Source organism: Acomys russatus, chromosome 21 (genome assembly GCF_903995435.1).
Source record: "Acomys russatus chromosome 21, mAcoRus1.1, whole genome shotgun sequence".
NCBI classification, from domain to species: Eukaryota; Metazoa; Chordata; class Mammalia; order Rodentia; family Muridae; genus Acomys; species Acomys russatus.
This window is the reverse complement of record NC_067157.1, coordinates 24,084,427-24,111,512: the sequence shown is the minus strand read 5'-3', so window position 1 is coordinate 24,111,512 and position 27,086 is coordinate 24,084,427. Positions and strand designations below refer to the sequence as shown.

At 41.4% G+C, this 27,086-nt stretch overlaps 1 protein-coding gene across 8 annotated transcripts in view; it reads right to left on the bottom strand.

Moving 5' to 3' along the window:
• Tpd52l1 (TPD52 like 1) overlaps positions 1–27,086 on the bottom strand; it is a 97,312-nt gene that overhangs the window by 38,559 nt on the left and 31,667 nt on the right. The window contains exon 1 of one of the 8 annotated variants that reach the window (XM_051164376.1): positions 9,526–9,686. The exons of the other annotated variants lie outside the window; for them this stretch is intronic. The gene's annotated coding sequence lies outside the window, so the exon portion shown is untranslated. Of the gene's footprint in view, positions 1–9,525; positions 9,687–27,086 lie in introns of those variants that run through there. 8 annotated transcript variants of the gene reach the window in all.

Below are 27,086 nucleotides of genomic sequence, written 5' to 3'. Positions count from 1 at the left end.
GACCAATAAGATAACAGAGGGCGATCAAGGGTATCCAAGTTAGAAAGGAAGGAAGCAAAGCATCTTTATTTGCAGATGATACAATACTATATAATGCTACAATAGCACACAATACCACACAGTACTACAGTACTAGATAAATTACCCTAAGACCTCTACCAGGAAACTTTTATAGCAGATGAACACTTTTATCAAAGAATCAGAATATGAAACACACAAAAATCAGCCTTCACTTCCCCTCAACCCCCGCCACTCCACATGGACTATATGTGTGTATATACACACAAAAGGGCTGAGAAAGAAATCAGGGAAACATTACCTTTCATAATCGACTAAAATTTTTGCTCTTGAAGTAACTTTAACCAAGCAAGTGAGAGATAGAGGATAGTATCCACGTCCCCTCTCAATACCAGGGACCGCCCCCCTAGAACTGTGCAGACCCTGTGCATGCAGCCTCAGTCTCTGTGAATTCATGTATGTGTCAGTCCTGTTATGTCTACAAGGCCTTTTTTTTTCTTTGCGTCTTCCATCCCCACTGGCTCTTCAACTTTTTCTGCTGCTTCTGCTGAGTTCCTTGAGCCTTGAGGGGAAAGATTTATTTAATGGAAACATTCCATTTAGGACTGAGTGGTCCAAAGCCTTTCACTTTCTGTACAGTGTCCAGATGGGGGCCTCTGCACTTGTTTGTCTATTGCAGGAGGATGTTTCTCTGATGATGGCTGAGCAAGACACTGATCCATGAGTATAGCAGAATGTCAGCGGCAGACATTTTACTGGTCTGTTTCTGTAGCAGAAGAGTAGTGTTTGGTTTTCCCCTAGGAATCTGACCTATCTAGTCTCAGGTTCTTATTTACCCAAACACTATGGCTATGTGTTCCATCTGATGGAGCAGGCCTTAAATCTAAACAGACAGTGGTTGGTTACTCCCACAACTTTTGTGCCACATTTGTACCACCGTATCTTGCAGGCAGGTTACCATAGTGGACCACAGGGTTTGCAGCTGGATTGTGTTTACCTTCCTCCTCTGGTTGTGTGCAGAGTGCCTTCCAGTACCAGGAACACTATTCAGTAGAGGTGAAGACTCCAAGTAGGCACCAGTTGGATTTCTCTGTGTCAATGTTTTGTTAATATTGTTTTTAGCAATAGGGTGTTACCATCTATTTGTGGAGAGCAACAAATAAACTTGGCAATAGCCTAGGTTGTTTGGGGGTTTCCATGGAGCCCACTGGCCAACAACCAATTAGAGAGGGTCCTCTCAAGGCATTATCCCTTGGGTGACAGCAACAGAGCAAGAAAGCATAGTTGAGATAGTGGGGGAGGAAAGAGGCTGAATTCATTATTATATAGATCCTCTTCCTTTACAAACTAGCCTTCTTCAGCAAGAGCTGTGTGTGATGATAGAATCCTGTGACCTCACCACTTCTCAGTCCTATGGAACTAAGGATTAGTGTCTACTACATCAATCTCAGGAGACCTGTTTGCAGCATACCAGTGCTGCCCTGTATCTGCTGGCATAGGAGGCATCAATGTGTTGGCAGCTATAAATCCAGAGCAGAGCTCTAGGTTAAAGTGTCACCTTTAGCACTGCGAGGAAGCCACATATGGGCATTCGCATATTCTCGGTGTACCTTCTCCACCATGCCTCTGGAATTTGGTAGTGACTTTGTGGCCCTCACTGAAGCTCTACAGACAACTGTACATTGAAATGATCATAAACTATGTTTTTGGATCAGCGATACATTGTTGGCAAATATTAGGAAGTTGCAGATTTCTTTGAAATATGAAATACTCTTGTAATATAATAGTGAAGTAAATAAGTACAGCTCTGTAACCAAGAAAGGCAAGGAAGGTGTTATTCTTTCAGAAAAAGCACAAAATTATCCCAAGAGTTAATAAAAGAAGGAATGCAATAAAGCAGCTTAAATGAAAACTTACCATGTCTTAAATAATAGATTTGAGACCTTAATATTTATCACCTAATTATATTTTCTTCATAGTATGTGGTAAAGAAAAATCTCAACATATCTGTTTACTATCAAAGGGATAAACTATTGAGCTAATCTCATTAATGTGAGATTTATGATTATCTTTAAATGAACAAAAAAATTCTAATACAAAGTGATGCCTGGAAATTAAAGATATAAAACATGTTTATTTACTAGTGCCAAACATTCTGCATATTTACTTAACTTATCCCTCAGACTGGACTGAAGTTTTGTTTTTTCAGGGACCTATATCATTCAACTGCTTTTCTTTCATGTGTTAGTAGCTCTTATCTAATCTGTTACTGTATTGTGTTTCCTGCTGCTCTGGAGCTCTGGCAGAGGCTTCAAATGCCAGTGGTACTACAATGGGTACCTTACATCCACACATCCTGAATTCAAGGCTTGAAACCTAATGCAGAGCATGCTGAGATTTTAAAACTGGTTCTTTGGAAGCTGAGAACCACCCAGCCTTTGAGACCGGGGTCAGAATGGGGCAGGGAGATAGGGTCATGTGGGAAATTTCCATACACATGCATTAGTAGTCAGAACCTTATCTCCTGAAAAACTTCAATAATATCACCACATCTTTCCCACATACTATACAGTGTCCACACTCTTCCTTCACATCCAGATGACAGAGTGCCTCTTAATTGGCAGTGTCTTAATTTGACAGCATTGAAGTCTTTCTCAGTGTATATAAAATGGTAGGTATCTTAACATCTTTGACATTTTAGGTCTTAAAAATCACAAACAACAATGGGGTACGCTTTGTGAGATTATTTGTTCCAATGACTTAGTGTTTGCATATAACCAATGCACATCTCCATGATATGTCAAACATTCTTTAAATAACCTATAAAATATAACACAATATAAATGTTATATATATAAAGTTTTAATCTTGTATTGTTTGGGAAACAACAAAGGGGACAGTTTTGCATGTTCAGTACAATTAAAATTGTTTTAAATACAGTTTGTATTATCTATTTTCCCTTTTCTGCAGTAAAACACCATGATCAAGGTGACATAAAGGAGGGTTTATTTAGGCTCTTGGTTCCAGAGAGATAAAATTCCATCAGCACACTAGCAAGCAAGCACAGTGGGTGGAACACAAGCCAAGAGCTCACATCTTGAACCCCAAGCATGAAGTGGAGAGAACAAACTAGAAATGGTGCAAACCTTTAAAGTCTGAAAGCTAGCCTCCAGTGGCACACTTCCTCTAGCAAAGCCACACCTCCTAAGCCTCCCCAAACAGTGCCAACAACTTGGGGACCAAATGTTCAAATATGTGAGCCACGCAAAACATTCTCATTTAAACCACCACGCAGTTGGTTGAATTTTTAAGAAACCAGCACCTGTATTACTAAAAATTAAGGCACAGTGTTTTGTATTTTGATCTTTTTCCATATAACTTTCATCTCATCTCATTCTTAATCACCTCACTTAAAGCCTGACCTTATCATAGGTTCTCAATTGTTGCAACAATATATTTAAAGTTGATCTTTCCAAACATAATCATTAAGTGCACAACAATATATTCATATTTGTTATTGTTTTTTAGGCACCTCTTTCTTTGGCCCTCTAATGATTAATGAATGAGAACTAACTCAGTTCTTCAGATTTCATCATAACATTTTAATTAATGGTTTATTACATGACTGCAAGACGATAGAGCAATAGTGGAAAGAGTCTATCTCTAGGGAACAGACCATTGCAGAATACACTTCTTCTCAAGTTTGTACTGTACTGTTTTAAACCTGTCTTTTCATCTGGAACATAAGGATAATAAAGTTATTCATGAGCATAGTTTAGAAGAGATCAGAGTTTTGCCAAAATCTCAGTGCTGTGCCTGGCATATGGTAGTCAGTAAGTACATTAGCTCCAATTTGATTATAATAAAACAACATATTAGTTTTTTGATTGGAATCCTTGTGAATAGTTCAGATGCTGTAAGAGTAGAAATAGAGTTAGTACTTTGACCTCAAGTTACTAAAAAAAAAAAAATCGCATGAAGATAAGCTACTAGCATAATCCCTATGAAAAACTACATGGCAGGCTCAGTGCACCATGGGTGCCCTTTGCTCATTGGGAATACCCTTCCTGGCCTTTCATTGCTTACAGGACCTGGAAGGACATTAAAATAGCCTGGGAGACCCATGCTTGGGGTTTTGAACTAAGGTGGTAAGGCTAGGTAAACAAGGTTGATGCTGGTACCAGAACAATGGAAGAAAGCACAAGGAAAGGTCCCGTGGAGCGGCCCGGCATCCTGTCATTTGAACAAGACCTTAGGAAGAATAAGTGCTGTGTAGGCTGCTCCTCTCACTGCATGTACTTACTCTTTTTTGCTGGGAGCCCTGATTGTCTGACTGACTTCTGAAGTCTGAGGTGTTTTTTTTTTTCTTTATCCTTAAAATAAACTTCACAGTTTTCATTTGAGCTAGTCTAAATGTCTTAAAAAAAAAAAAAAAAAAAAAGAAAAGAAAAGAAAAAGAAATAGCAACACCAAGCTTAACTGACATAACACCACAGAACCCAGGGAAGGAAAAGAAAAGATAATCTTGAACTCCTTTCAAGTTTTAGCTCTACAATATCAATTTGTAGCCATGACCTAGAATTAAATTAATTAAATAGACAACAAGTTATTTGTTACTTCAAACTGGCTTTCCACAAACCCCAAGACATCATCATTTAGTCATTGTTACAGACTCCTCAGTCTTGTCTGGTATAAATGGCCAATTAGCCCAAACTATCCGTAAACAACACAGGGCAGTTTCCTACTATACTAGGGGACCATCTGTCCCTCCCCACTTTGCCTGAGATTAGCAGTCAGCCATTCCCTGTCCTTCCACTGTCCCTAAGAAAGCAGCGTTTCAGGCATTTCAATCTTCAAAGACAGATGGGTCTACAGTTGCCAGTCATTGGTCTGTGGTGGTCACCACATGAATTCTGAAGAAGTCTTACCACCAAGGTCTAGGATTTCAGTGGTGGATCTGGAAACATCTAATCCATGCATAGTAGAGAAACCCTATTGTGATAGAACAAGATTGGCCCCCATAAGTTCGTATATTTGAATGCTTACTGCACAGTGGAACTGTTTGGAAAGGATTAGAAGGTGTGGCCTTATTGGAGGAGATATGTTACTGGGTTGGGCTTGGAGGTTGCAAAAGCCCCCATCATTGCTAGTCTGTCTCTCTGTCTCTCATCTCTCTGTCTCTGTCGGTCTCTCTGTCTCTGTCTGCCTCTCTGTCTCTCTGTCTCTCTCTGTCTCTGTCTCTTTCTCTTCTCTCTCTGTGTCTCTGTCTCTGTCTCTCTGTCTCTGTCTCTTTCTCTCTCTCTTCCTCTAATTTGTAGATAAGATGTAAGCTCTAAACTACTGCTTCAGCAATATACCTGCCATGTTATGTTTTTTGTTTTTGTTTTTTGTTTTTTTTTTTTTTGCCATGATGGCCAAGGACTAACCCTCTGAAACTGTACACAAGCCCCTAGTTAAATACCTTCTTTTATAAATTTTCTTGGTTATGTTGACTCTTCTTAGCAGCAGAAAAGTAACTAAGACACCCAGGTGTCCTGACTAACCCAGAAGAGCTGCAAACACATGCAACCATTCTGATTGTTTGAGAGACCAACCAGGAAGTTACAGGACAGGTTTCTTGGGAGTTTCCTGGGGAGTCTGTATTTGGGTAAATTAGTACAGAGTACACAAATGGGGACGTTTCCTTAGGAACTGTGTTCTTTTCTTGTTCTAAAACACAGTATGTGAACGTTCCTTCCCCACATTTGAGGTCTCTGCTTATCATGTCTGGCCATTCACAGTGGAGGCCTTTTGATAGGACAGACGAAGCCAAAGCCAAGGGTCCAATTTGGATCATCCTACTATAATTGACAGCTGATAGTTATGTGTTCAAGCTGATGCCAGGAGTCATTCAGGATTAACCCTTAATGCCCAGAACCTAAAACAAATTGAGCTCTTTTTCTAAGACACTAACTAGCTAGATGGAGGTAATGGCTAGTTCTACAAGCCCTAAGTCATTTGTAGGAAACCAATAACTAAATGATATTTGCTTAAAGCTAACCTAAACTTTTTTTTTTTTTTTTAAATCAAACCAACCACCCAGCCTTCAGGGTGCTGGAACAATGCTGTTCATCACAGTTCTATCCTTTTAAGTTTTCACTGTTATCACAATGACTCGGGCTTATCGCCATATACTCAGCTGAAAATTAAGCCAAATTTCATCATCCTGTTCACATTGTCTCCCCATGACTCAACCTATACAATGCTTAACTGAATATTTTGAGGTTTTACTTCCATCACATCAGTATCAGCTCAAGAAGAAGCCCACTGGTGGCCAGCCATAGCTTCTAGCCTACACTGGACATTCAAATGCACACAGAGCCAGCTGTGAATAATACTCTTTGAGGACTGACTAGGATTTCTCGCCCCCAACCTCCATCCTACCCAGACTGTCTGTCATACACAGAGTTTGTCATTAGTGTTCCATCCATTCCTAAATGTTTCTTGCCACCATGTCAGTTTTGAAAGCTTTTTCCCACTTCCTCCACAGTTTCTCTTCCAAGAAGTCTACCAAGCTGTCAGTGACACTAGAATAATGACATGTTAAGTGACTTAATTTGACTTGAAATATTGACTAATTTTCTCATCTATAACATGAATTATATGTTATATGTATAATTGTGTATATTATAACTACATACACATATAATATAAAGTATATTTCAAATTCCATTATAAATTGTACTAAGACACACAGGGATAAATATTGCTATAATTATAATCAAACAGGTTTAAAAAGAAAATATTTCAGGTATTGCCTGATGTTTACTGTCCTTGAAATATGAAGTATTCATGGATCATCACTATTAATGATTTTTTTCGTTTCACTTAACACTGTGAATAAATCCAGAAAGTTTATCTATAATCATTAGTCTGAGATTATATAAAGCAGATAAACTTTTTTTTTTTTAGTTTTACCAATAACTTTGTCTCAAGATTATTCTTAGGTTGTAGGGATTAAATTAAAATTTTAGACTTCATCTTTCTCATTTTTATATATTATATGTAGGTGACAATACAAATAGATGACTAATATGGATTTTAAAGACAGACTTGTGACAGGATAAAACACACTTGTGGCCAAAGATGGAAGTAACAAGCTGTTAATAACTGAAATCAGTAAATATATGGAGTTATTTTCTTCAACTTCTCATTATTTTGTGTGTACAGGACAAGGCCTCTCTTTTGACTGCGAGAAGAAACCTGTCACTGAAGTGAAATTCTTCCATTACTTGTGCATTATTAACCATTTGACAGCCAAATCAACAAGATACAAAGGAATACCAAAGATGGTTAAAAAAAAAGATATGCTTCCAAATTGTTAGCCAAGTGCCACTTGCACCTAAAAAGTAGCCAATACACAAGGATTGTATACTGTATACAATGTCAAATATTGATATTGTATATAATATATCAAAGTTCCATGGATGCCCATTAACCTAAACCATCATTTCTGTGGCCAAAATGTGACCTGGAAATCAGAAACTTTTTTTGCTTTGTTTTGTTTTTTCGAGACAAGGTTTCCCTCGCTGTCCTGGACTTGCTCTGTAGACCAAGCTGGCCTTGAACTCACAGATCTGCCTGCCTCTGCCTCCCAAGTGCTGGGATTAAAAGAGTGTGCCACCACCATCCAGCTCAGAAACTCTTGAAAGTCTGGTCCCCACATCCAAATTATAGCTGTAGGATGCTCTGCAAAGCATGGAAACTGCTGAAAATTTGGGGTGGTAGCTACAACCTGCTCACCATGGGGGTACGAAAATACTTCTCAGGTCAATGAGAGTGGCTTACCTCAGATTATCATCTTGCTGGGTTGAGGACAGAATATGTCACCATGTTAAGACAATTTTCATTATTCTGTAAGGACAGCTGGCCAACCCAGTCAGGATCCCCCAGGTTAACTGCACAGGAGAGAAAGTCCATAGTCTGTGCTTGTCTAGGGTCTGTCTCTCTCTCTCTCTCTCTCTCTCTCTCTCTCTCTCTCTCTCTCTCTCTCTCTCTCTCTCTCTCTCTCTCTCCGCTCTCCTCTCTCTCTCCTCCCCGCCTCTCTCTCTCTCTCTCTCTCTCTCTCTCTCCCCTCTCTCTCTCTCTCCCCCTCCCTCCCTCTCTCTCTCTCTTTCTCCTCCTCCTCTCCCTCCTTCTCCCTTTATCCTTCTTCCTCCCTCTCCATCTCCCTCTCCTCCTTCCTGTCCCTCTTTTGATGATGCTGGGGATCACACCTAGGGCCTCATGTATAGAGTCACTGCACCAACGGATCATGGCCCCTACTTCATATTCTCAAATGAAACCAATCCTAAATATTCACCTCTTTGTAAAAGTCATATGATTAAGATGAATGAACCTGGAGGTTAGTTTCCATTGGCGCAGAGGAGGAGCTCAGGTTGTGGCTGGCAGTGTCTGCTAACAAGTATCCTTGGGGACTGCTTTGCCTAGCTGACTAAATAATGCACAATAAATTCTGCATGTGTCACAATAAAACATAGCGAATGAAGAACCAGTGGAGAGTCACAGTTACCTGACAAGAGTTGTGGATAATAAAGAGAGTAGGATGGCTTGACAGTAGTCTCACATGTAGCATTTGTATCCAGCAGCATAATTCATTCTATTCTTCTTTCTTTAAATTACAAAGTGCCTTATTCTTTGTAGCTCCCTACCTTGCTCATAGTAGGTACATAATAAACATTTGTAGAAGAAGTTAACTAGGCAATCACTGATTTGCACATGTGCTTTTCAAATGCATACAATACTGAGCAGGGGGGTTGTTGATGTGTTGCTTCTACCGTTATGATGATCAAATGATCAAGGCTGAGATCCAACTGGATGGTCATTGACAAGAATGGCAGATAATAAGTGGTAAGGAAGTGACGGGCAGTGTACATCAGACTATCAGCTTGGCTGCCATCATCATGCTTTGCCTTGAACATCTTGCCCATCTAGGATTACATGGCAGAAGCTAGTTTTCATTTTATCAATATTCTGTAATGTTTGTGTCTTCATTTTCATATATATGAATATATGATTATATATAATACATGCATGTATATGTATATATATATAAAGCCATAAAAATCAAAGTCCTCCCTAAGTCTCAGAAAGCTGAAGGTAAGTAAGATGAGAAACATTAAACTCAACAAAGTTGTACATGACTGATGACCTGGAATTTAATTCCATTAATTGACAGAAGACAGTCACAGTAAGGTCTTATCCAACAGCCTGACAAGTTGAATCCTATTATTTATCTGGGACAATAATCACCTATCTTAGGACAGAGGTGTGTTAAGTTTTCAAACTTCACTTATCATTTATGTCAATGACAATGTTTCTTTTAAAAGCTTTACTTAACTGTGAATACAGTTGATATTAAAAAAAAAAAAAGTTTTACAATGAGGTCAAGGGAACAAGTATAGAAGAATCAGGTTTTCTGAAAAAGAGAAAAATAAAAGCCAGAACAGAGGACCTTAGGTTTCTTACAGGTAGCGTGATGGTGTGATCTTCCAGGCGCTGCCTCTGAACTTCACTCTGCTGGGGCCGACTTGACTCACAACCACTGTGAGCTCCTGAACTCTAGCTTTTATTCCTGATGTGAGGTCACATGACCTTGTCTGCTGATGTTAGTGTTTCCACAGCCACACTCAGAACCAGGAAGATACACTGACTTGGTTTTCACTAAAAGGCATTATAAAATATTTATCAAAAACCATTTCAAAGACAAGAGTAAAGCATTTTGGATTGGGGGGGAGCATTACAGTATTATTTGCTAGTCTAGAAAGAAATCTTTGACACACATAAATATAGAAGCACACTGGATTAAACTACAAGTCAGACCAAAACAACCCCTCCAAAAATAGTCATAAAAACACAACAGCTACAAGTTAATGACTAAAAATGTAAATACATAACTATAGAAAAAATATTTCCTGTTCCTGATGGACAGACTCCAGGAACTTCCTCCTGAATGAACACTTCCAATGCCTGGGGGAAAGGCTGTAAACTATGGCAGGAATGAAGGCTGAGGGACAGAACAGAGATGCCTTTACGTCATCTTCCGCCTTTCCACGTCCCACCCTCATCTCACAACACCCACCCTCCATAGTCAAAATCAGCTCTAGGGGTTAGAGAGCTCACTGTGCAAGCTGGAGGACATGAGATCAAACCTCCAACGGTGAAAATTTGAGCTTGGCTGTCAGTGTGCCTGTTACTCCATCACTGCGGAGAGTGGAGGCAGGACTGATAGCATCCTGTCTAGGTATAGTTTCAAGAAGAGATCTATCTTATCTCAAGGGGAAAAGGCGTGGCGTGAGGGAGCTGAACTCTCATCCTCCTTAGCTGGTATCCGCATTCACACATTTGAGAACGTACACTGACATATAACACACACACACACACACACACACACACACACACACACACACACACACAGAGTCATATCTCCTTCTCCTTACACAGCAAATCATCTCTCGTCAAAGCTGGAAAGGGAAGTCAAGCCTGAGGAAAGATAAGCCTCTGAATTCAACAACCAGCCTTATCATTTCACCACAAGTAATGATCGTATTTATATTCGAAAAGTCTCCAGGGAAATAAATCCTTTTGAACTTAAACTCACTAATTAAAAAAACAAAACAAAACAAAACAAAAAAACTAGCACCTATTTTGTTTAAAAATAAATCCCTTCTTGTCTTCCCACCTTCTTCCTTGTCAAACTGTCAAAAGTAGACTTCAGCACTGGCCTTCCCATTTACATATTTGGCGATGTGAGTTTTCCCAAGATACCCAGTCTACAGCCATGTTCTAAGTCCTACGTCTCCTATGTCCCTTGAGGCGGTGAGGCAGAGACAAGCCTATGTGTAGTCAGCTATTCAGGACAGACCACATTCCATCCTAGGTCATTCCTGGAATGTTCACTCACCTTTTTAATTGTGGGGTCAGCTTAGCTCAGGACAAACAGTAGCATCATCCCCATGGCAACGGAAGATACCCAGTGCAAACATACAGCAGAGTAAGTTGCAACTTTCTCCCAAGGTCTAGTTAAAGAAGGGAGCGGGTGGTAAGAAAGACCCTCTCAGGTGGGCCGGGGCTCTGTAAAACTCTACTTCGTAAGCCATGGCAAGGATGGGGCGAGGGCTGGAGAGCACAGCAAAACTGTCTGGAGAGTCCTGAAGCTCTAGACAGCACTGCTCAGAGTGCAAGTAGCCACTCTCTAGCTTTAAACAAATCACTTCTAAAGATTCGTCTTTCTCTAGGTTCCCTGGCAATGGCCGCTCTTGACTATGTCCAAGTGAAAAGCCCTGAAATACTCCTGAGATCTGCATAGGAAAACCAGTGTGAAAGGACAGGAGAACTCATGGCTCCAAACTGTAAAATGTTTGCAAGAATAAAATGTGCACAGATTTAAAAAGGTTAAGGCAAGTCTTAGGGATGAAAGTGCAATGGACAAGGGACGGATGGAAAGATGCCCTGCCTCTCGCAAAGCTAACCTCCAAAGGTATGCAAATTTACATTTTGGCCATTATCAAATATCAAAAGCAGGACAGCAGACTCTATTGAAAAGCTTGTGGAGCAATGGAAGCTCTGTGCATTTCTGGCTTCTGTGCTGTGATAGGCTCGGAGAGCCTTTGACCTACCGCTTCTGCTTCTGAAAATGAATCTGTAAGAAAAAAGGGATAGACTTAAGGAGATATGTATAAAACATTAAAGTATCACCAGTAACTGAGACTACTACAAAAATTAAAGCAAGCACAATATACCTGCAAGGCCTGGCGGCACACAGAAGAAAGGGAAACAGGCTATCGGATGAGACCTGATAGGCTGTGGACATATGGTCGGGGAGGAGGTTCCCATCTGTCTGAGGTCTAGCGGAGGTGAATAGAGCAGAAGAGGGGGCGGGAGGATGGGACTGGTAAGATACAAGCGAGGGGATAATATTCGAGATGTAATCTGGACAAGTTATAATAAATTAAAATTCAAAAAGTAAAAAATATATATGTATTGATCATGAGGGGTTTCCACGGTGTATGACTTACTAAACGCAAAAGGAAAGTTACTGAGTTGTCTGCATCTGACCTACTTTAGGGAGGACTGAAAATGCTTTTGATCTGCAAATATGACTCTCATTACCAATCTGCTTGAAAACTTGAGGAAGGTTAGAAAAAATGCACAGTAAATAACTACATCTTGACGACAGCAAAGGGTGATGCTGGAAGGAAGAAGAAAACTATTTTCTGACTGTATTGCCTGACTGGCTACAATGAGCACGCAATTATTAACTGTAGTTTAAGTGAAATTTTAGTATAAATGAATAAATAAAAAAGGATTCAGAGATAGACTTGAGATAGTGTATAGTCAATTATGATGAAAGGCTGAACTTAAATTCTGGCTGTTTAATTTTATAACTACTCAAACAATGTGACTTTGAATATGGTCTCACGATTATGATAGAAAAGGAGCCTTTCCAAACTGTTAACACAAAATTACTCTCATACCACTTGAATATGGTCTCATGATTATGATAGAAAAGGAGCTTTTCCAAACTGTTAGCACAAAATTACTCTCATATCACTGTGGCAAATGCAGTATCTTCATTCATCACAACCAGTGACTTATTGTACCTTTCAGTGGGCCAGAGACCATGTGAGCTTATAACAGCACAGATGTGGCACTGTTGGAGTCAACAATATTAACCAGAAGCATTTATTGAAGAGTAATATCAAGGAAAACATACAATATGTTAATAATTAAAAATAGATAACATATATACAGGACAGCAAATGTGACAGCAAACGTCGCATTCCAGAAAAACAACAAATGATAACAGAAAGCTCAAAATACCATGTGTAGTTAAAATATTTATATCAAACATTACATATATTCCCTCTACATAGAAAAAGACTGTAAGAAGAAAATTCACAATAAATGTTACTGGAAAGTGAAACTATGAGTGAGCTTTTTCTTATATTTTTCAGATTGCCTATAATAAATATGTATTAAGGGAAAAAGCCCAGATCTTTCTGGAACTGGCACCCTTGGGCTCTCCATCCTACCGTCTCACTAGGAACCCATGGTCCTTATCATCCCTCTAGGATGCCGATGGCATTTCAGAGAGAGTAAATGAAAACAAAGATCTCTCAACAGTATTGGAGCCAGGAGTGGCTCGGCACTGGTCCCTGCAGCCATCTCTACCAGGCGCTCACTGCCACCCACACAACTTCATCATTCAGATATCTTCCGCTCCCATGCAACACATACACCTTCCTACGTGCACGTGTGCGTGCGTGTGTGTGTGTGTTGTTTAATTTCTCTTCACGTATAAAGCTCAATCAAATGGTTTCCAAACTGTGACTTTTGCTCAGAACTAACTGCTTCCTCCCATATACCCCACCTTTTACTCCACTCTAGCACTTGATGATTGGATACTACCATGAATTTCCCATAGACTGTGCCAGAGCAGAGGCATAGCCTGAATGATCTCTCATAGCTGGAGCTTCCTGAGGTAATAGAAAATATTTGAAGCCTAAAAACATATATACATATATGTGTGTGTATGTGTGTGTATAACATTATACAGAATGAACAGGTTGTAATGTATTTAGGAATATGCATATGTAAATGCATATATAAATACAGACATGTGTATATGCATATATATACACATAATAAGAATTAGAGAAGCCACAAGTTTGAAAGGGAGAAAAGTAGGATAAATGGGACGGTTTTTAGGGAGGAAAGAGAAGGGGGAATGATGTAATTATAATCTCAAGAGTATTTATAAAAACTATTTGGTAAATAATCAATATACAGCTGAATAAAAACAAAAGACAATACTTAATCCTGTGAAATCATAAAGATATTCCATCATCTCCATCCTTGAATCATCAAATAAAGAGAAAAACTAACAAGGTGCATGGGTCAGAGTTCCTGATGAATGGGAGAATCCTAGAAGCCTAAGCAAGAGAAACTTCTAGATTTGACCTCAGAATCAAAGGTCATTTTCCTCCAATGAGGAGTCAAAGTGGGCCCAGGCTGTTAAAGGTGGCTGAGGATTCAGTGCCTTGAGGAACTAGGGACCCATCCATTTCTACTGCAGTTGGAGCTCTGTGGCCTGTCAGGTTCCCAGACACAAAGCTTTAACTCACCCTGGAAACAAATGACTATGAAGGAGCGTTTTAAAACCAGGCCATGTTGAATTATTGAGAAACGATGTCTATCCTTTGTGTCGGTTTTCTGAAAATACTTTTTGCATTGTAAATGGGATTTTTTTTTCAAAGAAAAAAAATCACTGAATCTGCGTGCAGCCAGTTTTGAACATACATTTTAACTGACTGAATCCTGAAGTACTTTTTTTTAAAAGAAAGGAGCTCAAACTAATGGAATTTATTATTACAGGCAAAGTAGACACGCAGGAAGAGGCCTTAGTGCTCTGGCAAAATCATTCCCAGATGCCAAACACAAGTAAACAATGGAAGTCCAAAACGCTGAATGGAAGCAGGGCTTTATAGCTGGCTGCTATCAACACACTCGCTCTCTTACATAGGCCCCACCTCAGGAGAGGAAGAGTCTGGAAACTGGTAACTGCACCAACAATCACAGGTCCTTCCCAGAGTTCTGGGCAGCAAGATAGCAATCTACCAGAAGACTTTAATTGAGGCAGTGCAATGTGGTGGAAACAGGACCATGAATAGTAAAGCCTGGAACAGCAGCCTCAGATCCATGGACACTTTATATGTTCTTTTTCACCTTTAAATTTTTTGTAGCTTTTATTAAATTGGTCCGTTCACAATTTCACACGTGGATGTAGTGCATTCTCATTACTGTCACCCAATCCACTTTTCTAACTCTCTCCAATCCCTATAAGCCTCTTGTCTTTTTATTCTGTTTTGTGACTCACTGAATTTAATCAGGGCCATCTGTGTGACCATGGGCTCAGAGCCATTCTTTGGAGCCCGACAGTTCATCAGCGGGTGATTAACTAAAGGCAATACCTGTCTGTCTCCCAGAATTCATCAGTAGCCAATAGTTCATGAGGGAGGGGCAGGGCCATGTGATTCCCTCCTCCCTGATCTATGACTGAGTATTGGTAGACCCAGTCTTCTCCAGGTCCACTGCAGGCACACAGCAACTCTGAAATCATGACCATGTTGCCTGTGCCATGGCCAGGAGAAAGCATCTCACAGCTGTTGGCCTAATCCTTGAGTTCTTCCCTTTCTACCATCCCCTTCCTACTATGTTTACTGAACCCTAGAGGAGGTAGGATGAATGTCTAGTCCAGGGCTGTACACTCCACCATTGCTTATTCTTAGCACCTCTGTGTCCATTAATGTCTCTAACCAGACTCAGCAACTTCTTATTCCCATGATTTTCAATTTTGATGCTCAATTCAGGCATAGTTTATTTTTATATTTTAGGCATTCTAAACATAGAGCCTTCTTAATTTTATTTTGCTTAAAATGAGTTTATCTGTACATAGAATTTCATGTGTGACTCTCTTCATAGGTCCTGTGTGCCACAAAAAAAATACAATGATTTCATAGATTATATCAATCTAACAAAATATTTTAGGCTGTGCTATGGGTAAAGATTAAAATAAACATGAGCCAGCATTTGGCCCTGTAGTTTATTCTTAATTATCCCATTGAGTTGTTTAAATTTAAGTTGAACAAACAAACAACAGCATGGTGAAATCTTAGCTCCTGGGAGGCTAAGACATCTGATTGTAAGTCCCAGGCAATAGCCTAAAAAATAAACATTCAAAATACATTTTTCCCATTTGGGTATCAAAGAAATGCTCATATTTCAAGGAACTTGTTTTTCCTGTGCAAAATTAGGTTGCAACTTCGCAGCAGTGTGTAGATTCCATGGCAATTTGTCTCTATCAGTGCCAGCAGAGACCCTTGGTGGGAGTCTAAGAGATGGTTTAATTCCTGAGGGACAGTAGTTAAGCTCATCCCTTTGGGCTAGAAGTACACAGCCTACAGCCTTGGCACCGTGGACATTTTCATTGTAGAATTCTTTTCCTGTCGGGGCGCTACTGGGCACTTACAGTGGTAAAAAGGTCAAAGGCCTACCTGCTCTCTGCCCACCTCATGTCAGACAAACAGTGAACCTATCTCCAGACCCTGGCAATATGGCTCAACGGGTAAACCATTTCCTGTGCAACCATGAAGACCTGGCTTTGTAACTTCAGCACACAGGTAAAAAGCCAGAGGTGACGACAACCCTGTAATCACAGCCATGAGAAGTGGAGACAGGAGGGATCCCAAGGCTTATTCGCTGCCCAGTCTGGCTGATTGGTGAGCTCCAGGTTCAATGAGAGACGCTATTCAAGAAAATAAGCAAGAGAGCAATACAGGAAGTCATCATCAGGCAACTTCTGGCCTCTATATGTGCACTCACAGGCAAACATACCCATGCATATGTGTGTACACAAACACCCCCCCCCTCTCTCTCTCTCACACACACACACACACACACACTCACTCACTCACTCACACATACACAGAGACGGAGATGGGAGGAGAGATGGGCAGATAAAGATTGCCTAATATCCCTTGTGGAGAACCGCTGAGAACCATTGAGAAAGCTTTGTTCAGGGCAGAGGCAGGCTAGATGTTCTCAGCTATGGCCAAAGAGAGATATCACTTGTATTCACGGTGTCAGGCACAGGGTTGAGGATAGTTTACTTTATATTGGTAGTCATCATTATCCTTAATTTGCACATGGAAGAACTGAGGTTCACACAGAGAAAACGGCAGAGCTGAATTCCACTTCTTCTACATTCAGGTGGCCTACCCCCTATGGCTTTGGGTCACGTGTTTCGCCTTACACTATGCATCCAATTTGAGTGTGTGGAGAGATCACAGGGGTAGTAATTATACCCAATGCGCAGAGGGAGGAATGAAGGATGGGGACTTTTCAATTGGTCCATCTCTAGTCAAGGAGCTGAAAACCATTTGTCAAGCCTAGCCACTAGAGATTTCAAACATCATACAAGCCATTGGTGGACACAGTAGGCACAAAGGATGCAGATGACCTGAAAAGGCTGAAATGCCTGTAAGGACCTTTCTACAGTACTGTGAATGCCCTGGAAACCAAGTAAAGACCTCTGTTTCCAAAAGCAGATGAGCCACAGGGTCATTCTCCCAGAGAGCAGAGCAGAAATCAAGGTCACAAGCATTTAGGCAGAGAGCGTTGGTCTTGTTGGTCTTGGCTTCAAGCTCTGCATGTGATCCTCCTCTCCATGAAAGCTTTGATTGTGTTCACCTCTCAAGATCTTGGCCTCAGGAGCCAAGGGCTCACTCCAAGGCTCCAGGGCTAATCCGCCTGTGGCTTGCTCAATGCATGTGATCTGAACCCGTGGTAAGTGTCCAGCCCCACACAAGCACACAGTATCAGTGAATCCAGTTACCATGTTGTGTGGGACATCTTGTGCCTGCCTCCTCTCTTAGATTTCTTTTTCTGGAGATCCCAGAGGCTCTGCCACTTCAGGGAGTAGGCACCCACAGGCTTGTTCAAGTTCCCAAAACTGAAGGGGCAACTGCTAATCTCCAAGATTTGGTGGGCTGCTCATGGCTTTTAACTCTAATCACCATTTTCTTAGTCATGAGTAATCTCCTCAATTCTTGTCATCTGCTGTATCTGAGCTTCCGGCCCTGACATATCAGAGAAAGCAACTAGATAAATAATTACAATGTTTTGGGGAGATCACTTTGTTGAGAGTAATCCTTGACAAGGGACCCTTGTTTATAAAGTGTGGACTAAGGTTATGAAATATTAAATTGTATGCTATTTTATAACTGATCTCTAAAACTCCATTTACTCATTCCGACACTGAAGAGTTCTGCAACCTACACTTTGTAATAAGAGTCTTTACTTTTGGATGTGGCAGGCAAGAAGAAAGAAATCTTTTTGATTTGGGGGCGGGGGGAGATTTTTTGAAGTTCTTTCTGGTAGAAAAAAAAAATAACCAGTAATAAAAATTAGATGCAGGGGTGGGGGGAGGAGGAGAAGGATGAAAGAAAGTGACACTTTTGGATTTGTGGACTGGCTTCAATACTGTTCCATGTTGACTTGGATAGCACAGGACATGCAGAAGTTTACAGTTACTAGGTATTAGGAGGAGAATGGACCATAGACAGAAAGGCCTGGAAGGCCAAAGTGATAGGATGGAGAAAGATTTCATCTGGAAAAGGGACCTGGCTGGAGACTCTGTGAGGAAGGAAAGTGTACTTAAAATGTAAGACTGAGATCTTTAGAGATCTCTAATCTATACTCGGAGTCCCCAGAGAGAAACGGAGTCGAGTGTCGACGCAATACACACAGGATTTTTATTGAGCCGACCTGCCGGGGGTCTGTCCAGTTCTTTCAAGCTGCAGACCTCCCAAAAGCAGGAGCAAGTGATTTTCTATATCTTTTTTGCAAAAGCAGAATTTAGCAGGCTAGCAGGGAGGGGTTAGTACATGTCATGGGCAGTGGAATATTTTTAGACAGCTGGTTGTCCTTGGACCCTAGGCACAGACTGAGACTTTGAGTCAAGTTGCACTTATTATTATCTTTAAACATAAGCCAGCTGTCCTTGGAACAAGAGGGACCCCACAAGGGGGCCAAGTAGCTTTCCCTCGTGTCCTGGACACACGGTGATCAGTGATTTGATATTGGTACCTTGGTTCAATATTGATATTGCTTTCTGGACCCTCCAAAAGCAAAGGGTCCCAGCACTTTTCTCACAGAAACAAGGAAAGTAGACTAAAATTTCAGCGAGAATGGGTATGAGTCTGTTTTAGGCAACATTGCCAGATTATAAATTAAACATAGCTCCTTGCGGCACAGAAACGATCGAGGACATCTTTTTCCGCCACTAGTGACAGACTGCGCATGTTCTTGGGAGGCTTGGACCTAGTCAGATGTTTCTAAGGTGTATTTGTTTTCCTTTGCTGTTTCTTCCTGCTCATCACCTTGGGACGTGGCATTACCCATGATGCTGAGGGAGACAGATGCGAACGGTGCCCTGACAGTGATTGGCGAGATGGTTCTGAGCGTGGTTCTTACTGAGTCTCACCTCTGTGTCTTCTATGTCAAGTCAGGCTGACAGCATGTCATAGCTCAGAGTCCGCTTCGGTACCATGGTGATGAGGGAAGTGCGGAGCCTAAGAATAGTCTGATAGTGAGTACAGGAGTTTAGGGAAGAGGAAGTTCTCTTTCCAGGCAAACTTGTCGCATATTTTAACAGAATCATATAAATACTGAAGGATGTATATTATGGGGAAAACAAGCGCCCATTTCAAGTAGTTAAATATCAGGCCCTTTCAATAAGTCAGCATATAAAATAACTCTTGACATTTTGTATATGTACACAGCTGCCTTTGCACCCCACAGCATTGTGCTCTGTCTCCCATCCCACTGGTCCTTTTTCTCTTCCCCAAAGTTCTCTTCCTGCTTTCACGCAAATAAATACATATTTAAATACATGCTCTACAGATGAGAACATGCAATATTTGTCTTTCCTTTTTCCCTTTGCTTCTTCTCTCTTATTCTTCCTGCATCACTTCCTTAAGGCTCCTTCTCCCCCTAACTTCCCTTTTTATTTTTAGTTTCATACCCCATATGTGTATTAAATCTGGATTCTGTCCATGAGAGTAAAAATATTTATCTTATTTGCATAGTGTGATGATCCCCAGTTCCATTCCCTTTCCAGGAAATGCCATGGACTTTATGTAATCCAGCAGAAAGCACGACCAATTAACATTCATCCTGCTGTCTGTTCCTTAGAAGTACTCAGCCTATGGTTGGGATGGTGAGAAGTCTTCACGGATACAGGATTTGCTCTGCCAATATCAACATTTGAGTTTGGATCCCAGGGGCTTGTGGGTCAGGCAGTCAAGCCAAAATAGTGATTCCCAGGTTTAATGAGAGAACCTGTCTCAGAAGTTATAAACATATGCACACACACGTGTGTGTGTATACACATATATGAATATATGTGTATATATGTATGTGTATATGTGTGTGTATATATATACATATATAAAATATGGACCCTGTGGTGTTTATATTTACATGCACAGGCATAGGCAACCCTTCTAAACTGTACATGTATACACATTTGCAATGCATACATACACAAATACACACATACATGAAAGTAATATGTGATTATCCATCTTACTGGAGAAATAAGTCCAGATAATAATTATTTGCATTGTCATTGTTTTTAAGGTGTATGCCAATACTTTTTGTGGTTCCCAATTTTTAAAAATCTGAAATATAATTATATAATCCCCTTCCTCTCTTCATTCCAACACCTTCCACATGCCCCGACATTCCCTCTCAAATCCATGGGCTTTTCTTCTTCTTTAATTATTATTGATATGTATACACAGAAAGAAAGAGATGCAGCCTGCTGAATCTGTTTAGTGTTGCTTACATGTATATAATTTCAGGGACGGCCAGTTAGGGACTCATCCCAGGGAAGACCAATTCTCTGTCTCTCAGCAATGGTTAATTGCCTGTAGCTCCACATCTAGCGGTAGACCCTTGTGGTAGTTTGAATGAGAATGGCCCCCTTTGACATTTGAATACTTGGTCCCCAGTAGGTAGAACTCTTTGGAAAGGATTAGGAGGTGTGGCCTTGTTGGAAGTGTGTCACTGAGGGTTGGTTTTGAGGTTTCAATAGATTCCCAGGGAAATTCCCAGTTAGGTCCCTCTACCTGGAGGTTGTGCATCAAGATGTGAACTCTTGGCTCTTTGCTGTTCTGTCATGAACACTAACCCTCTGAAACTATAAGTCAAATTAACTGCTTTTTATATAGGTTGCCTTGGTTATGGAGTTTCATCACAGCAATGGGAAAGTAACTAAGGCAGGCTCTGAGAGCTTTCCTCTTCTACCTTAGCATGTCTAATTGTGTTGTCCTTGTTCAGACAGCCACCAAAAGTTTTATTTTTGGTTTTGCTTTTGTGCATAAAATGCAAGTAATCCTTTACATTAATAAAGCAGTAATTAAAACTTTGAAACTGCCCTAAAAGTTTCTGGGCCAATGTAAGTTCATGTTTGATGAACTTGTTATTTTTCTATACTCAACAGTCACAAGAATTAAGAATATGAGGTAGAAATGTGAAATATAGAGTCTTAAAAACAACCTCAGCTTCGGAAAGCTTATTTTTCCTGTTGTCATGAATCTTTGATGATTCATCAATCTAAAGCCAATTTTAAGGGCATCATTCCAGACCTACTGAATTGGAACCTCTGAGTCAGTCTTGAGGATACATGTGTTTTTAATCTCTGCAGGTGACGCTGATGGACAGCCAATGCTCAAGATCACGGATTTTACATACAATGATATGATGCAAGAGGCACCACTGTGGGCTCAGCATTATTTTTAGGTCTCAGAGGCACAGTCAATATTGGAACAGGCAGGACACACCTTCTCTAGAAGCTGGAGAGATGTGAAAAGCAGAGAGACAGCAAGTTACTTAGCTGCCAGAGGGACCCTGGGGCAGAGTGACAGTGACAGTAGAAAGGCTTTGGTACCAGTGTGAGACCAGGAATAGCTTGAAAAATCCTGGAGAGCATCTCTGTGATGAGCCAGTTGCTCTGCTCTTTTGAAATCCCCCTGTGCCCCCCAAAAAACAGCTTCCTAGGGAGAGGTCCCCACCAGCTCAGTTGCCCTATTTCATATATATGTGGAGATTCGTGTATTTTCATCATTGTTGAGTGAGCTAGGGTTGCCTCGTGTGCCTCCGAACCCTTAAATCTAACTGTATCTCTGGCCTCAGCTGCCTGAGTAGCTGAGACTACATTTTCACCAATATACCCCACTGTCTCTAAAGTTTTAAAGGGCCCTCCCAAGATTCCCAACACTGAAAAAAGTGCTGAAAATGTAACATGTCCACCTGCTGTGTAACATGGCACCTGCTGTCAGGTGCCATTTCAAATGGATCATGAAGTTGAACCTTCCAAAGGAAAAAGAAACGTCACACTTACTATTAGTCTTATAACAGAGTATGGAACTGAGTCCATAAAATAGTCTCAGACTGTTTTAATTTGCTATTGGCTGATTGTTGTTCCATCCCCTGTTATTTAAGAGTCTTTTCGTAAATTCTCTGTTTGAACTGTGATATCTAACAGTACCAACTCATAAACTGCACTGTCAGTGTGCTCGAGGAAAACAGAAGACCTGCCCAGCTCTGTGAGAGCCCCCGCAAAGCCTCCCATAGCACTGACTCCTCGGTTCACTCAGAAAAATCACTGATGAGGGCTGGAGAGATGGCTGGAGAGAGTTAAGAGCACTGGCTGCTCTTCCAGAGGTCCTAAGTTCAATTCCCAGCACCCACATTGCAGCTCACAAATGTCTGTAACTCCAGTTTCAGAAGATCTGACACCCTCCCCCAGACATAAATGCAGGCAAAACACAAATGCAAATAAAATAAATAAATAATTTTTTTTTTAAAGAAAGAAAATCACCAAAGCACTGTATAATGAGAAGGTGGCGAGTTACCAGTGTGGTGCAGTTTGCATGCTTTCAACACTCACATGGACTCAGAAGAGATGCCTAGATGTACACTTTTACATATGTATTTTAATAACTACATAAATCTTATAGCTATATGTGTTTTACTTGTTTTTCATATAATCATTTTCACATGTAGGTTTACACACACACACACACACACACACACACACACACACACACACGCGCGCGCGCGCGCGCGCATGCACGCATGCACATATGCATACGCACACACACACCCAGAATACTCAATCTTCTCCGTTATTACTCTGCCACTGTAGTATCACACAAGGGTAGGCTATCACATGACGTTTCCTCCTGTAGGAAGTCACCAAAAGGCACCTTGGGGGATTTTCAGCCATCCTTCAACCACTGGTCCTTGGCTGTTTCTCTATCACAGTACACCAGAGGGCTGTACACCCTGTCAGAAGAAGGAACTAACAAGAAGCAACTTAAAGGTGGGGGGTGGGCCTTAGCTCACAGTGTGAGGGCACAGGCCACCACAGGAAAGGCATAGCAGCAGGGGCAGCTCGTGGCTGTGGCAGCAAGAACAAGAGCAAGCAGCTCAGGAAGCCAAGGCTAGATTAGAAGTGAGGTTGGGCTAAAAACCTCAATGCCTTACCCTGCCCCCACCCCCATGCCTTACCCTGCCCCCACCCCCACGCCAGCGGCCCACTTCTTCCAGCTAGCTCCCATTCCCCAAAGTTTCTATAATGTCCGAAAACAGTGCCACATGCTGGGGACCTAGAGTTCAAATGGATGTGCCTCATAGGAGAGACATTTTATAAGCTGTAATGTGTCGTGAAGAGAGTCTTTCCTGTCCTACCCCACCTGGGAAACGCATCCGACTAGGGAGTGGGGGAGAGAGAGAAAAGGGTGACACCACATAAGCAGGCTTTTAAAATGTCCTTACTGCAGCCAGGTCTTAGCTGCAACCTCATCCCCCAGAGAGAACCACAGTGCAACCCAGGAAGGACTCTGAAGTGGGGTAAGCCTCAATCTAGCTCTGGCAATGCAATTATTTGCAGAAAGGCCCTCCACTGCCCTTGGCTTCTCTGAGTTTTCACTTTTCTCATCTGCAAAATACAAGAATAGATGGCAAGTATTTCGAACAGTTCTTTAAGATAAAACTTGGCATTCGATTACATAAACTGTTGGGCACAGTGTCTACCACATGAAAATAATGAATAATTGTTGGCCATGCTTATTATGACCAGCGAGTGAAGCAGAGCGGAGAGAGGCTGCCTGGTCAACACCCTTATAATTAAATATTTGCCACAGACAACATGGATGCTAATAAATCATCTAAGAACTCAGATGAGACACGCCTGTTCCACAGCCACCTCCTACCAGGCTACATCACAAGGATCTGGCTTTATTAAAAAGGTTTGTTAAAGGGGTGGGGTGCACATGCGTGCTTGAAGCAAGCTACTCCTACCACCAAAGCAGTTGAACAAAAGGCATGGTTGGTGTTCAGAACCTATGGCAAGTGTTTATCTTTTCTCCCTGGGTTCCTGGGAGCTCAGAGAAATGGCCTCAGCCCTAGCTGTCAAGTTAACAGAACAAAAACCACTGCATATTCCCTCAGAAATGGTGACGGGCTTCCTGTAAAGGTGCTGCCAAACCCCAAACAATATAAAACAGTTCTTCTTTTCCCAGCATATGAAGGACTCTCAGGCTACAGCACATCCCCTGGTGGCCAGATAATGATGGCCCAGGTTGTTCTCCATTTATGGAAAGAGGTTTCAATGGATCACATCACAACTGCATCAAATCTCTTTCCCTTAACAAAGAGCACATCACACCAAGACATGAAAATGTGGGATTTCTTGCGTTCCAAAATTCTGATTGCTACAGATTAGTGCCTTCCCCCCGCCTGCCACCCCTCGCCTCCCGTCACCCCCCCCACCACCCCCTCCCACCACCACCCCTCCCACCAAAAAAAGTCAAGTTGTTCAGGTCCTGTAAGTTCTAAACTCTGGTGAACTAAGGGTGGGTATCAATGTGACTGGGCAGGAGGCAGTCAAAGACCTAAGGGTAAGCAACTGGTGCTCCTGAAGTACTAGCCAGTCACCAGAAAAACAGACATCTCTACCAGGAGTGGAGAAGCCAACTCTAGACACTCCTACTCTCTACTGTCTGCTACAGCAAAGCCCCGGAAAACACTGGGAAAGTAGGGATTACAGAAGAACCAGAAAAGCACATGACCCCAAGGCAGGTATGTCAGGGTCCTCATCCAGAATTTCTTTCAACACTTTAATGGTTCTAATTAGATCCTACCCTAGAATATGAAGCTCTTATACTATTATACCATGTGGGTGCTGGTTGATTTGGTTTTTTAAGGAATTTATCTTGTTGGTAAAAAAAAAAAATAGTCAATCATGAAAAATGTATGTTGACATCTCATGAACATGGGCGGGGGGGGAGGAAATCAGGGCTATTTTAAAGGCGCCTGAGAACTGTGAAGTGGCCACAATTGTTCGTTTCTTTCTTTTCTGGCAAGCTGTTGTCCCTGTATCGCCTCAGCTGATAAGGAAGAAAAGTAGGCTTACAGCACACGGCATGTCTGCATCTTGACTTCACTGTGACAAGTGCTTTCAAGAGCAGAGGAAACTTGGCTAAGCCTGGAGGCCTCTGATACGACACAAGCCGCTATTTTCTAATAAGTAGGTTCCTCTATACCCTTTCTGTCAGGATATATACTCTACCTCAACTTAAGTGCAAGCTCCCTTTGCTCTTTCCATTAAAGTTAAAGGAAAGGAACTACGTTTGTATTTCAGCGTGACCAGGAAAAGGACATTGGGCTTCTCCCCACCAAGAAGAAGAAGAAAAGCTCGTCCTTCATGAAACCCATCAAATGCAGAGACAATAGGTGAGACTCAAGTGGCAAAGGGGAGTTTGGCTCTATACATCCATGCAGTAGGAGATACGACTCAGAGTGTTAGTGAGAACCAAAACATGCAATGGAACAAAATAATAGTGGGGAATAAGCCCCCAGCAATGAAATCCAAAGCCAGAAAAACAAAAACAAAACCTTGCCTTAAGGGGAAAACACATGTAAATTTAAAATCATAGCGAGATTCCATGTAACTCACTGAACCCCATGCATGGGGTTGGGTGGGGCGGGGGACAAGAATGCATAGTTTCATGTTGTTTCCTTGTTCCAACATGAGAAAAATGCTAGACCAGAGCCATCGACACCTTCAGCAGAGCTGATATAATACTGGCCATCTTGGTTCCCTAATGCCAGTTCCTGGCAGTGACTCCCACATACCACTGTAATTCAGTACTGCTTTCAAAAGGAATAACCTAAGAAATCAACTAAGCAAATGAACTACAGAAGTTGACAAGTAGCAACAACACTCAGGGCTGGTCACAAGTTTAACAAGTTTAATATATTATATTTGGACAGTCCTACACACCAAACCAACCAATCAACCACCATCAAAAGCAGATTGATTCCTGCCACCCACAAAGACACAGCATGCAGAAGCAGCTCAAATTATGACCAGTACAGTCCACAGAGGGAGGCTATTTCTTCTAGACTGGTACTTCAAGTGACACTGCGGCTAACTGTTCAATTTACAGACAGAAATGGAAGTGACTTAAAAGCAAAAGCCTTTCTCTGTTCTATTTGTTCTAATCCACAATAGTCCAATGCTGCAGAGAATTCTAGAAAGGAACCGAAAGTGGGAGGCTCAGCATTAGGACTAATACCTTGACTTCCTGCACACTGCCGTGCCCTTTGTTCTGCGTTTTTTGTCTCTGCAGGTTACTGTTGCTCTGCTTCTACTCTACATCACTCCCTGAGGGGTGCACAGTAAATAACTTAAAAAAAAAAAAAATAATGGCTTACTTTGCTTCAAACACTCATGCAGGGAGGAAATAAAATTAACTTGCCCCAGTATCAGATTTGGAAGGACTTCAGAGTGAAGAGGAAACAACAAGGAGGTTGCTGAAAGGAGGCGACTGGAAAAGTACTGCGCGCAGAGAGGCTCTCGCCTCCACTCTCCATGTGATGACTAAACTTTGGAAAATACTCACAAAGTCAAAGACACCAATGTCAACCATTAGGGGAAAAAAACAAATGTTAGATTAAAAACCAAAAAACCAAGGAGCTTAATAATAGCCTTTGTTTCCAAGGGGATATTTACAAATGTTTCTTAAATTAGAAATACTATAAAAGGTATTGTAGAAGAGTCCACTGTCCCACCTGGCTGTTTGAAATTCTTTGCTCTGCATGCAGTTAAACATAAAACGCATAATTTTCCTTTGAGGTCCAAGAGTGAACAGGGCTTTCAAACACTTCTACTGTAAGGGCCTGAACATCTGAACCTCTGTGTTTATGACCCACACAAACCCTGTATTTGGGACAGAGTGTGCAACTGATCTCTAGTGGCCCCCAAAGAACTACGCTAGCATTTTGCCCCAGTAGGGGAGCCATCAAAATAATATAAACAATTGTTATTTAGTTCAGGACAGACATTTTGCTTTGACAGACTTGAGCATGTTGTTTGAAATGCTGAGTGAGAAAGG